At 41.2% G+C, this 9,972-nt stretch overlaps 1 long non-coding RNA gene across 3 annotated transcripts in view; it reads right to left on the bottom strand.

Moving 5' to 3' along the window:
* LOC138155242 (uncharacterized) overlaps nt 1-9,972 on the bottom strand; it is a 228,781-nt gene that overhangs the window by 63,799 nt on the left and 155,010 nt on the right. Inside the window, exon 3 of one of the 3 annotated variants that reach the window (XR_011166788.1) lies at nt 2,252-5,610. The exons of the other annotated variants lie outside the window; for them this stretch is intronic. This is a non-coding gene — a long non-coding RNA (uncharacterized lncRNA). Of the gene's footprint in view, nt 1-2,251; nt 5,611-9,972 lie in introns of those variants that run through there. 3 annotated transcript variants of the gene reach the window in all.

The following is a 9,972-nucleotide window of genomic DNA, read 5'->3' as shown; positions in this document are numbered from 1 at the left end:
TGTAGGGTTCACACCACGATAATCATAGATCCTTGAAGAATTGAAATAGAATCATTAGCACCTTTCTATAACTACATAAGTCAAAACAAGTGATTAACTTTTGAGTTTCATATTGACCAACTCACTACTTTGCAAGAATGAAGATTTATTGAGCATTTCCTATAGAGTGGGTCCTATGCTAAGTGCTGGGGATATAAACACAAGTAAAGAAGGTGGTTCTATCCTTAAGGAACTTTTTGTTCTAATTGGGGAAGATATATTTTGATAAATTGTCTTCTCCCTATAAAGGAAAAGAACCTGATTCTGCCCTCCAGAAGCCAGTTTTCCATACTCAACCAGGGTTGGGTCACCTGCGACCTTGAGGCCACATATGGCTTCTACGTCCTTGGGTACAGCCTTTTGACTGAATGCAAGTTTTACAGAACAAATCCTTTCATTAAGGAGATTTATTCTGTGAAGTTTGGATTCAGTCAAAGGGCTACACTTGAGGACCTAGAGACCACATGTGGCCTGGAGGCTGCAGGTTCCCCACCCCTGCTCCAAAGTATTCCTTTTTGCCTTCTCCCAATTAAAACTTGTTCTTTGTCCCATTCTCTCAGGGAACATCATTGCTGTGTTCCAACTCATAGCTATTAATTTGTTAAACTCATCAATCCTAAGTGATACTGGGTAATAATGGTAATATTGGGTAAATTATTACTAAATTACTAAATAATTACTTTAAAAAGTAATACTGAGTAATAATAACGATAATAATATGCTATTCCTCCTTGGTTAACATTTTTGTATATTTTTTATGATACCCTATATTAGTCAAATGAAGTGATCCTAATGGTTCCACTGAAGACTGGTAAGGGAAATAATTTGAGCAGGAAGACTTCTCAAATCACCGTATATGACTGACTATTTAGGCTTACTGTACTCTGAACCAGTGGTGTCTAACTCAAATAGAAATGGGGTCACCAGTCCTTACATAGGGATCCCTGCAAGCTGCGTACTAACTTAGAAAAGCATGTATTGACATTATCTATATTTTGTTGTATTTTTATTTTTTTGGTTAAGTATTTCCTAATTACCTTTTTGGCTCAGTGGATAGAGTGCTGGATGTGGAGTCAGGAAGACCTGATTTCAAATCTAACCTCAGTCATTCACTAATTTTGTGATTCTCGGCAAGTCGCTCTGTCTGCTTCTGTTTCCTCAACTGTAAAAAGGTGATAATAACAGCATCTACTTCCCAGGGTTGTTGTGGGATCAAATGAGAAAATATTTGTAAAAAGCGCTTAGCATGGTGCCTGGCAGATAGGAGACACTGTGTAAATGCTTATTTCCTTCCCCATTCCCTTCTGCTTTCAGAACCACTGGGCCTTTCTGCATGACTTGCAGCCCAACGGTCCTATATATATATATCATCTCCTCCATTAGAAGACAAGTTTCTTGAGGGCAAGGACTTCGTTCCTTTGCTAGTTGTATTGCCAGTGCTGAGCACAATGTTTTGTACATACTAAGTACTTAATAGATGTTTGCTCATCTGGCAGCTGTTTTCATTTAAGGGACAAATATTTCTGCCCATGCCTTTGTTCTCAGATACAATGGGTGATTATATGTTGATACTCACAGTATCTTTTTCCATGTTGAAGACTCTAACTCCATTTTACTATGCCCAAGTACAGCCTGTTAGCTCATCTCAAAAATGTCTATAGGGTAATTTTTTTTTCTACCCGTGAACTAAACCTACTTTGTAAATCAAAAGGGCTTCTTAATTTACAGTTGTATATTAAATTCACACATTTCAGATTGAAATTCACACTTTCCATTTTGTATTACTCCCACTTAATAGCAATTTCTTTTGGCTGGTGCCCCTAAGCTATAGAGGGATGAAAAAATAGATGTGGATTTTTTATTTTGACTACATTCACAGACTGTAAACTAATTAGTTCTGTGAGCCTTGCTCTTGAAATAACATCCATACTGCTCTCTGAGCAAGGACCACTAAGTACAGGCATTGACTTATATTTATTATATCTAAGTTCTCCTATTCTTCCTTGTATGTAACATCTCTTTTCCTCTCCTAATTTGCTGGAGTTCATGTGTCTACCTATCAGATATGGTATTATATCTTAGAAGGACATCTAGGTGGAGAAGTGGGTAGAGCTCTGGGCCTGTAGTCAGGAAGACTCATCTTTTTTAATTCAAATCTGGCCTCAGATACTTACTAGCTGTCATCCTGGGCAAATCATTGAACCCTGTTTGTCTCCGTTTCCCCATCTGTAAAATCAGCTAAAGAAGGAAATTGCAAACCACTCTAGTATCTTGCCAAGAAAACCCCAAATGTGATCCCAAAGGGTTGGACATGACTGAAACAACTGAAAAACAAAATTCTATGTTAGAAGTGGTTATCTTGTGGGGGTTCGTACTATCAGATTAAGTACTAGGCAAGTTTGTAAAATGAATTCAGGAGTGAGAGGACATGCCAACTGTGGCCATGCATAAACAGGACACCTGGACAGTGGTAGGGTTTGAAATGATAATCTTAGGTATGTGATTATGAAGATCTCATGCCCTTGACCACTTACCCTTCTCTGGTTCAGCTCTTGGTTTGAAGGTAACCTCATGTCCTAGCCCCAAAGTTCCGGGCTACGGTAAGATGACTGGGCAATTCTATCACAGCTCAGGTTGTTGGGGGGTGGGGTCATGAGTACCCAGGTCCCTGCTAAGGTTTGATGTTTCTAGACTGAGCATAGCTTTCCCCTTTAGATTGACATGGTGAGACAATCTCAACTATGGTCTAGGGTCTTGACCGTACAGCTGCAAGGGGTGACCATAGTGATGGCTTTGTATTATTATCAGCCAATCAGTAGATATTTGTTAAGTGCAAGTTATTGGAAATACAAAGAAAGGTAAAAGGCAATCCTTGCTCTCAAGGAGCTCACTGTCAGCTGAGCGGTGCAGTGGATAGAGTGTTGGGCCTGGAGTCTGGGAGACCTGAGTTCAAATCCAGCCTCAGGCACTCATTTCCTGTGTGACTCTGGGCAAGTCACTTAACCTCTGTTTGCCTCAATTGTAAAATGAGGATAATAGCAGCATCTATCTCTCAGGGTTGTTGTGAGGATAAAATGAGATATTTATAAAATGCCTGGCACATGGTAGGTACTATATAAATGCTTATTCCTTCCTTCTAATTGTGTGGGAGACAATATACAAATAAGCTATGTAAAGGATAAATTGGAAAATAATCAACAGAAGGTAGGTAATAGTGTGGAGGAGGATCTGCAAAGGCTTTATGGAGAGGACAGGGTTTAAGCCGTTTCTTGATGGAAGTGAGGAGGGAGCGCCTTTTGGACATGGGGGCCAGCCAGGATAAAAAGCCCAGACGTGGGAGGGAAGTGTGTCTTGTTTGAGGAACAGCAAGGAGGCCTGGGTCGCACAGAGAACGCGCTTCAGTATAAGGTCTAAGGAGGCTGAAAAGGTAAGGGAATGGGGCAGGTTATGAAAAGCACATGATGAATGACAAACAGAGGATTTTGTATCTGATCCTGGAGGTGATAGGGAGCCATTGGGGTTAACTGAGTCGTGGGGTGACATGGTCACATCTGGCCAGAGTGGGGAGAGACCTGAGGCAGGCAGACCCAGTACCCTGTTATTGCAATAATCCAGGTCTGAGCTGATGGGGCCTGCACCGGAGTGGTGGCAGTGCCAGAGGATAGAGGGGAGCATATCCAAGAGATGTTTTGAGGTAAAAGTAATAGGTCTTGGAAACATATTGGATATGGGGGTGAGAGATAGTGAGGAATCCAAGATGGCTCCTAGGTTGCTAACCGAAGAGGCTGGGAGAATGGCAGTGTCCTTGAGAGAAACAGGGGAGTTCATAAGGGGGGAGGCTTTTTAGGAGAAAGATAATGAGTTCAGTTGTCTCTCTCTTGAGACTGTTATCAATGTTAGTCATTCACAGTTGTTTTTTAAAATATATCTACAATCCACGATATGGTAATCATTATATAGACGGCCCCCTACAATCTGCCTGCCACCCGCCTCTCTGTCTCCTTCTCCCCCATCTCCTCCATACACCCTACTATTCCTGTTTGCCCAAAGAAATCTCACACTTTCCCATCTCTGTTCCTTTGCCTATCCCTTTCCCTATATCTGTAGGCCGTCTCCCTTCAATTCTTTCTTAGCTTTTCTTCATTCTTTACTGGAAATTCTTTTAGATCTCTCATAATGCTTTATTTCTACCTCTTCTTAAGAACACATTTGGATTTAGCTATTTGGGAATGTCTTATCTCTGCTTCTAGGGCTAGAGTTGTTTTGTTGAGATTTATGATCTTCCCTAGCTCCCCGGGGAATTTTTTTGTTTTTGTTTTTTGGTCCAAACCTATGCTTTAAAAAATCAATATAGAGAACTCCTGGTGTGGAAACAAATTCCTCCCAACGCACATCGGTATCTATTCTGCAGTGTGTATTCTTAGAAAGTTGCCTGGGCTTTGGGAGGCTGTGACTTGTCCAAGGTTGAATAGCATATGTCAGAGGTAGGATTTGAACTCAGATCTTTCTGATTCTGATGTCAGCTCTCTATCCATTTCTCAACACAGCTGGTTTTACAAATAGCATCTGATGACTTTGCTGAATCACAAGCATCTGGTGGTGACTGTGGGTCATGTAGCAGTATGTCCAACCCAAGATGAACAGCCCTCTCTACCTCCCAGGCAGAGAGGGCAGAGGGAGTGAGAGGGACAAGCTCTGAGCCCTGTGAATTTGGGTTTCATGCATTGCTTCTCTTTCGTGTTGGAGACTCCGGGGAACTGAGTGAGGTTTGGCTCCCAGCTGCTCATGAAGACGTGGGAATTGGCTGCTAGGTGAGGATGGGTGTCAAGGACAGTTAATACCTGATCCCCTTCCTTGTTATAGTCTTGTTAATAACAAAAAACAATAACAACAGTTAATAACAACTGTCTAATTAAATACCTTTTCACTTTAAATTATGTATCCTCTGAGACATCCAGGTACAGGCATATAGCTGCTGAATCAAAATAGTTCATGAGCCTGGGAAGTAGCAAGGGGTCCCTGTATGAGGATGTCATGTAACATGAAGGGGTTGGAGCAGATAATATCTAAACTCTCTTCCATGTCTAAATTCCACGATCAGTCACCAGAACACATGTATCACTGGGTTCCTGACTTGTGAGAGCGTATGTTTTAAGAGGGGCTGTGAATACACAGGACAGCTAGGTGGTACAGTAGATAGAGTGCCATACCTGGAGTCAGAAAGACTCATTTCCCTGAGTTCAAATCCGACCTTAGATACTCACTAGCTGTGTGACCCTGGGCAAGTCACTTAACTTTACCTCAGTTTCCTCATCTGCAAAATGAGCTGGAGAAGGAAATGGCAAACCAATCCAGCATCTCTGCCAAGAAAGCCCCCAATGTGGTCATGAAGAATCAGACACAACTAAAAGAGGAATCCGTGGGGTGACTCTCTTTTATCAAGCACTCTGTCCATGTGCACACATGAACATCACACAGGCATATACTCACTACTCCCCATGTTTAGTTTTCACTGTTGGTTTGGTTTTCTGCTCTTAATTTCCACTCATCTGACTGGGTAGACTTGTGGGCCTATGGGAAAAGACAATCACTATTTTAGTAATTACAAAAGAACATGTTTTGATTGTTCCTGGGCATCCCATGCCTGGAGAGAGATATAAAGCCAGCCTGAGGTACACAGTCCTGGAATGAAGGATGCCTCAAATTTACATCAGATTTTCAGCCACATTCTCATTAGTGGAAACTTGTTTGGCTTTATTATGCAGCATCAATGGGGCTCTAGGAGCTATTAAATCCTACAGAGAAGTCAAAGTCGCTGCCCAGGCAAATTACATCTCTATTTTATACATCTGCTGTCTGGATTATTTGATTTAAAATATAACCCGTATGAAGTCATTGGGCATAGAGCACATTTCAATTTCATCCTCCGTTTAGAAGAAGAAAAGCGTATGAACTTGCAGACTTAGAGAAGTAATTTAGGCAGGAGGGACTGTGAATTTGCCCTAACTTCTGGTCCTAATGGATTTCTGGTGCTCAGTTAATGCTAAATAACAAAACCGAACAAGTTTCCTCCCATGAGGAAATGGCCAAAAGAAGAGCTCGGTATTTGGCCTTATTAAGAGACTGACCTTTCCCTGCTTTCCTTCTCTGTCCCTTTTACAGTTCACTGCAGTTTTGAGTCCTACTGCCAGAGAGCTGGGGGTGGGGAAGGAGAGGAGGAGAAATGATCAGGATCATGAGAAATTACACAGTATAATAGAAAGAACGTGGATTCCAGAGTCAAAAGACATGGGTTCAAATCTCATCTCGCATATCACCTGTGTCACCCTGGGCAAGTCACTTGACTTCTGTTTACCTCAGTTTCCTTATCTGTAAAATTGGGGTGTATGTAATAATAGCATTTACCTCCCAGTGTTGTTGTATGGATAAAATGAGGCATATGTAAAGTACTTTGCAAACCTTAAGGTATAAGTGCTAGCTTAATTATTGTTATTATTATATTATCTACTTCAACAGGGTACCATTTAAACCTATAGTTGTTTTCTGTTTCTTTTAGCCTCCTGGGCCTTAGTTTCCTCATGTGCTGAGTTCAGATCTAGCCTTAGACACTTATTAGCTGTGTGACCCTGGGCAAGCTATTTAACCTCATCTGCCTCAGTTCCTCATCTATAAAATGAACTGGAGAAGGAAATGGAAAACCACTTCATTATCTTTGCCAAGAAAATCCTAAATAGGGTCAGGAGAGTCAGATAGGACTGAAATGACTGAACAAAAACGACAACAACAAAATAAGGAGGCTGTGCTAGATGGCCCCAGAGGCCACCTTTATCTCTATATCTAAGATAAGTTTCTGAGAGAGTGTCACAGTGAGAAGAGTTAAGGAAGGATAGGGTAGAGATAGGGTTTGCTATGGAAGAAACATTAAAAAAATAGTTCTCTCTTCCATGTTGTGACTTTCCTCTTCATGGTTTCAACATATCAATATAAGAAATTAAATGGGAATCTTTTGGGAAGTTTGCAGAAGTTGCAGGTGACGTGCGAAGGCTAGCACAGAGCCTTTAACCAAATACTTAACCTAAATTTTACAGTAAGATACTATAAACACCCCATAAAAGAAAAAAAAAATCAGACTTCTTCTCTGGTATAAGGGGACGGCCAAACATTTTTACATGGATTTTCCAGATCATGGGGGTGCCATGCTTCACCTCCTTGATTTGGAAGGGGTCCTGTACTGAATTTGTAACTGGGGGATCCAGTTTCAACCCTTAAGCATAATGTCTAATATCTGTGTAACCTTGGGGAAGAAACTAAATGTCTCTGTGCCTCAGTTTTCTTATCTGCAAACTCCGGGGGTGGCTTTGGCCTGGTTAATTGTGAGGTCCAGCTTGGCATTCCTCTGTAAGGAGCTCATGAAAATGGAGTCAAAGCAGAGGGAGATTTACAGGCCGGTGGGCAGGCAGTCTGGTGATGTGTCCCAATTATAGCATTAGGCTTCCAGTTACAAAGTGGGGAAGCTAGCAACCAGCTGTCTATTAATAACAAACTGCATGAATCTGGGCTAATGATCACACTTTGTACTTTTAGTCTCCCTTTCATCTGATTTCAGAATGATTTTGAAAATGTGGCTGCATTTATCATCATCAGTGTGGTAGGCACATAGGTGTCAGTTGTGGGGAACATTTGTGGAGACTGGTAATCTATTTACCAATGAGTTTCTCACAGGTAAGGCTAAAGCCTCCTGCCTCCCCAACCCCATCCTTCAGCACTGCTCCTGCTTCAGTGATAACAGCCAGTCCAGGCCACACATCACTGAGGAACTGGGTCACTTCTGACCTTCTTGAGCCCCTGGTCAGTATTCTTAGCCGAGTCAAGTAGAGAGGTTGGGGATCTGATAAAAGTTCAAGGCCAAATATGTTGGCCTCTGCAAGTGAAATGGAGCCAGAGTTAACCTTGACTCCAGAAATACTAGATCTGGTTGTGTTAAAATAAAATTATTTTCATTTATGTGAATGGTTTGTCATTTGGCATGGTGAAAGCAATGGGGGTAACGGTAAACAGTATGTATCCTAAGCCTGGTTCTGCTATCCTGAAGTGGTATAACCTTGAACAAATTACTTAATGAAATGGTTTCTGTTTTCTTGTTAGTAAAATTGAATTGCTAATGAATACCTGTCTTATGCCACTGGGATGTGCTAGTGGTCAAATTTGAAAGTGGATATGAAAGCATCTTGTGAAGTACAAAAAAAGTAAGGAATTAAGGCATAGGTTCTTAAGCTAAGGGTCCGTGAACTTGTTTTAAAATGTTTTAATAGCCATAATTCAGTATAATTGGTTTCCTTTGAACTCTTATGTCTCTTATTTTATGCATTTAAAAACATGATTCTGAGAAGAATTTCACCAGACTGCTGAAAGGGGCCATGACACAAAACCCCCCTGGCTTAAAGATTAATTATCACGGAAAAACAATCCTACATATAACAGGAATCACATTCAACTTTGAAATTCCTCATGATATCAGCATCACTGTGGGATGTTTTGGGAAATCATAATAACCAGGCAGGAGCTACAATTAGGACAGGTAAGAAATCAATCAACCAACCAACCAGCACTTATTAAACCCCTACTATGTGCTAGTCATGGTGGTAGGTACTGGGGATACAAAGACAAATGAAATAGTCTCTGCCCAAGACAACATGTACACATAAAAATAGGTTCAAATTATGTACAAAATAATTATTAGGTAGTTTTGGAAGGGAGAGTCCTACAAGCTTGGGGGGATCTGGAAAGGCTTCATGTTGGAGGTGATAGTTGAGCTGAGCCTTGAAGGGACTCTTGAGAGATGGAGATGCGGAGTGAATTCCTGGCAGGCAGGAGAGACAGACAGAGCAAAAGTACAGAGACTGGAAACGAAGTGTCTCATGTGAAAAACAGAAATAAGGCTACTTTGGTTGGACAGATTGAGTGTATGGAGGAAAGCAATGTATGTATACTAAACCTGGAAAGGTAGATTGGGGCCAAGCTGTGAAGTGCTTTAAATACAAACAGTAGAGTTTATATTTAATTCTAGGGAGCCACCAGAATTTACTGAATAGAGAAGTTTCACAGTTAGATCAGTGCTTAAGGATAATTACCTTTGTAATTCACGTGGTGGCTGAATTACAGAGGGGAGAGGTTTGAGTCAGGGAATCCTTAGGAGGTTATTGCTATAGGCTGGGTTAAGAGAGGGTGAAGTCCTAAAGCTACACTATTGACTGGATGAGTAGTGAGAAAAGGTTGGATCCAAGACATTTTGTGGTGGTAGAAATAACAAGATTTGGCAATTGATATGTATATGGGGGAAGGGAGAGTGTGGAGGCAAGCATAATACTGAGGTTGCAAGACGGGGAAAGCAGACACATGGCTGTACCTTTACCTCATGCAGTTAAGTGGCACAGAGGATAGAGTGCTGAGCCTAGAGTAAGGAAAGCTCATATTCCTGAGTTCAAATCTGGCCTCAGACTTACTAGTTATGTGACCCTGGGTAAATCATTTAACCCTGTTTTCTTCAGTTTCCTAATCTGTAAAATGAGCTGGAGAAGGAAATGGCAAACCCTCCATTATCTTTGCCAAGAAAACCCCAATGGGGTCATGAAGAATTGGACATGACTGAACAATATCCTTAACAGAAATAGGAAAGTTTAGAAGAGGAATATTTTTTGAGGGAAAGATGATGAGATCTGTTTTTGGTATTTGAGATGCCTAGGGGATATTTTGTTGGATACATCTACTAGGCAGTTGGTGATGCCTGACTGGAGCTTAAGTAGAGAGACAAGGGCCGGCTATATGGATCTGAGAGTCATTTGTATAGAGATGCTGATTATTAAGAGCTGATGAAATCTTCAATGAAAGAATAAAGAGAGAGAAGAGGTCCCCTGGACAGAGCCTTTAGGACAT

This window comes from Petaurus breviceps, unplaced genomic scaffold, assembly GCF_028583685.1.
Source record: "Petaurus breviceps papuanus isolate PSGF00001 unplaced genomic scaffold, PetGlider_PUasm1.0 91133, whole genome shotgun sequence".
NCBI classification, from domain to species: domain Eukaryota; kingdom Metazoa; phylum Chordata; class Mammalia; order Diprotodontia; family Petauridae; genus Petaurus; species Petaurus breviceps.
The sequence above is the reverse complement of the archived record's forward strand: the minus strand, read 5'-3'. Positions and strand labels throughout refer to the sequence as shown.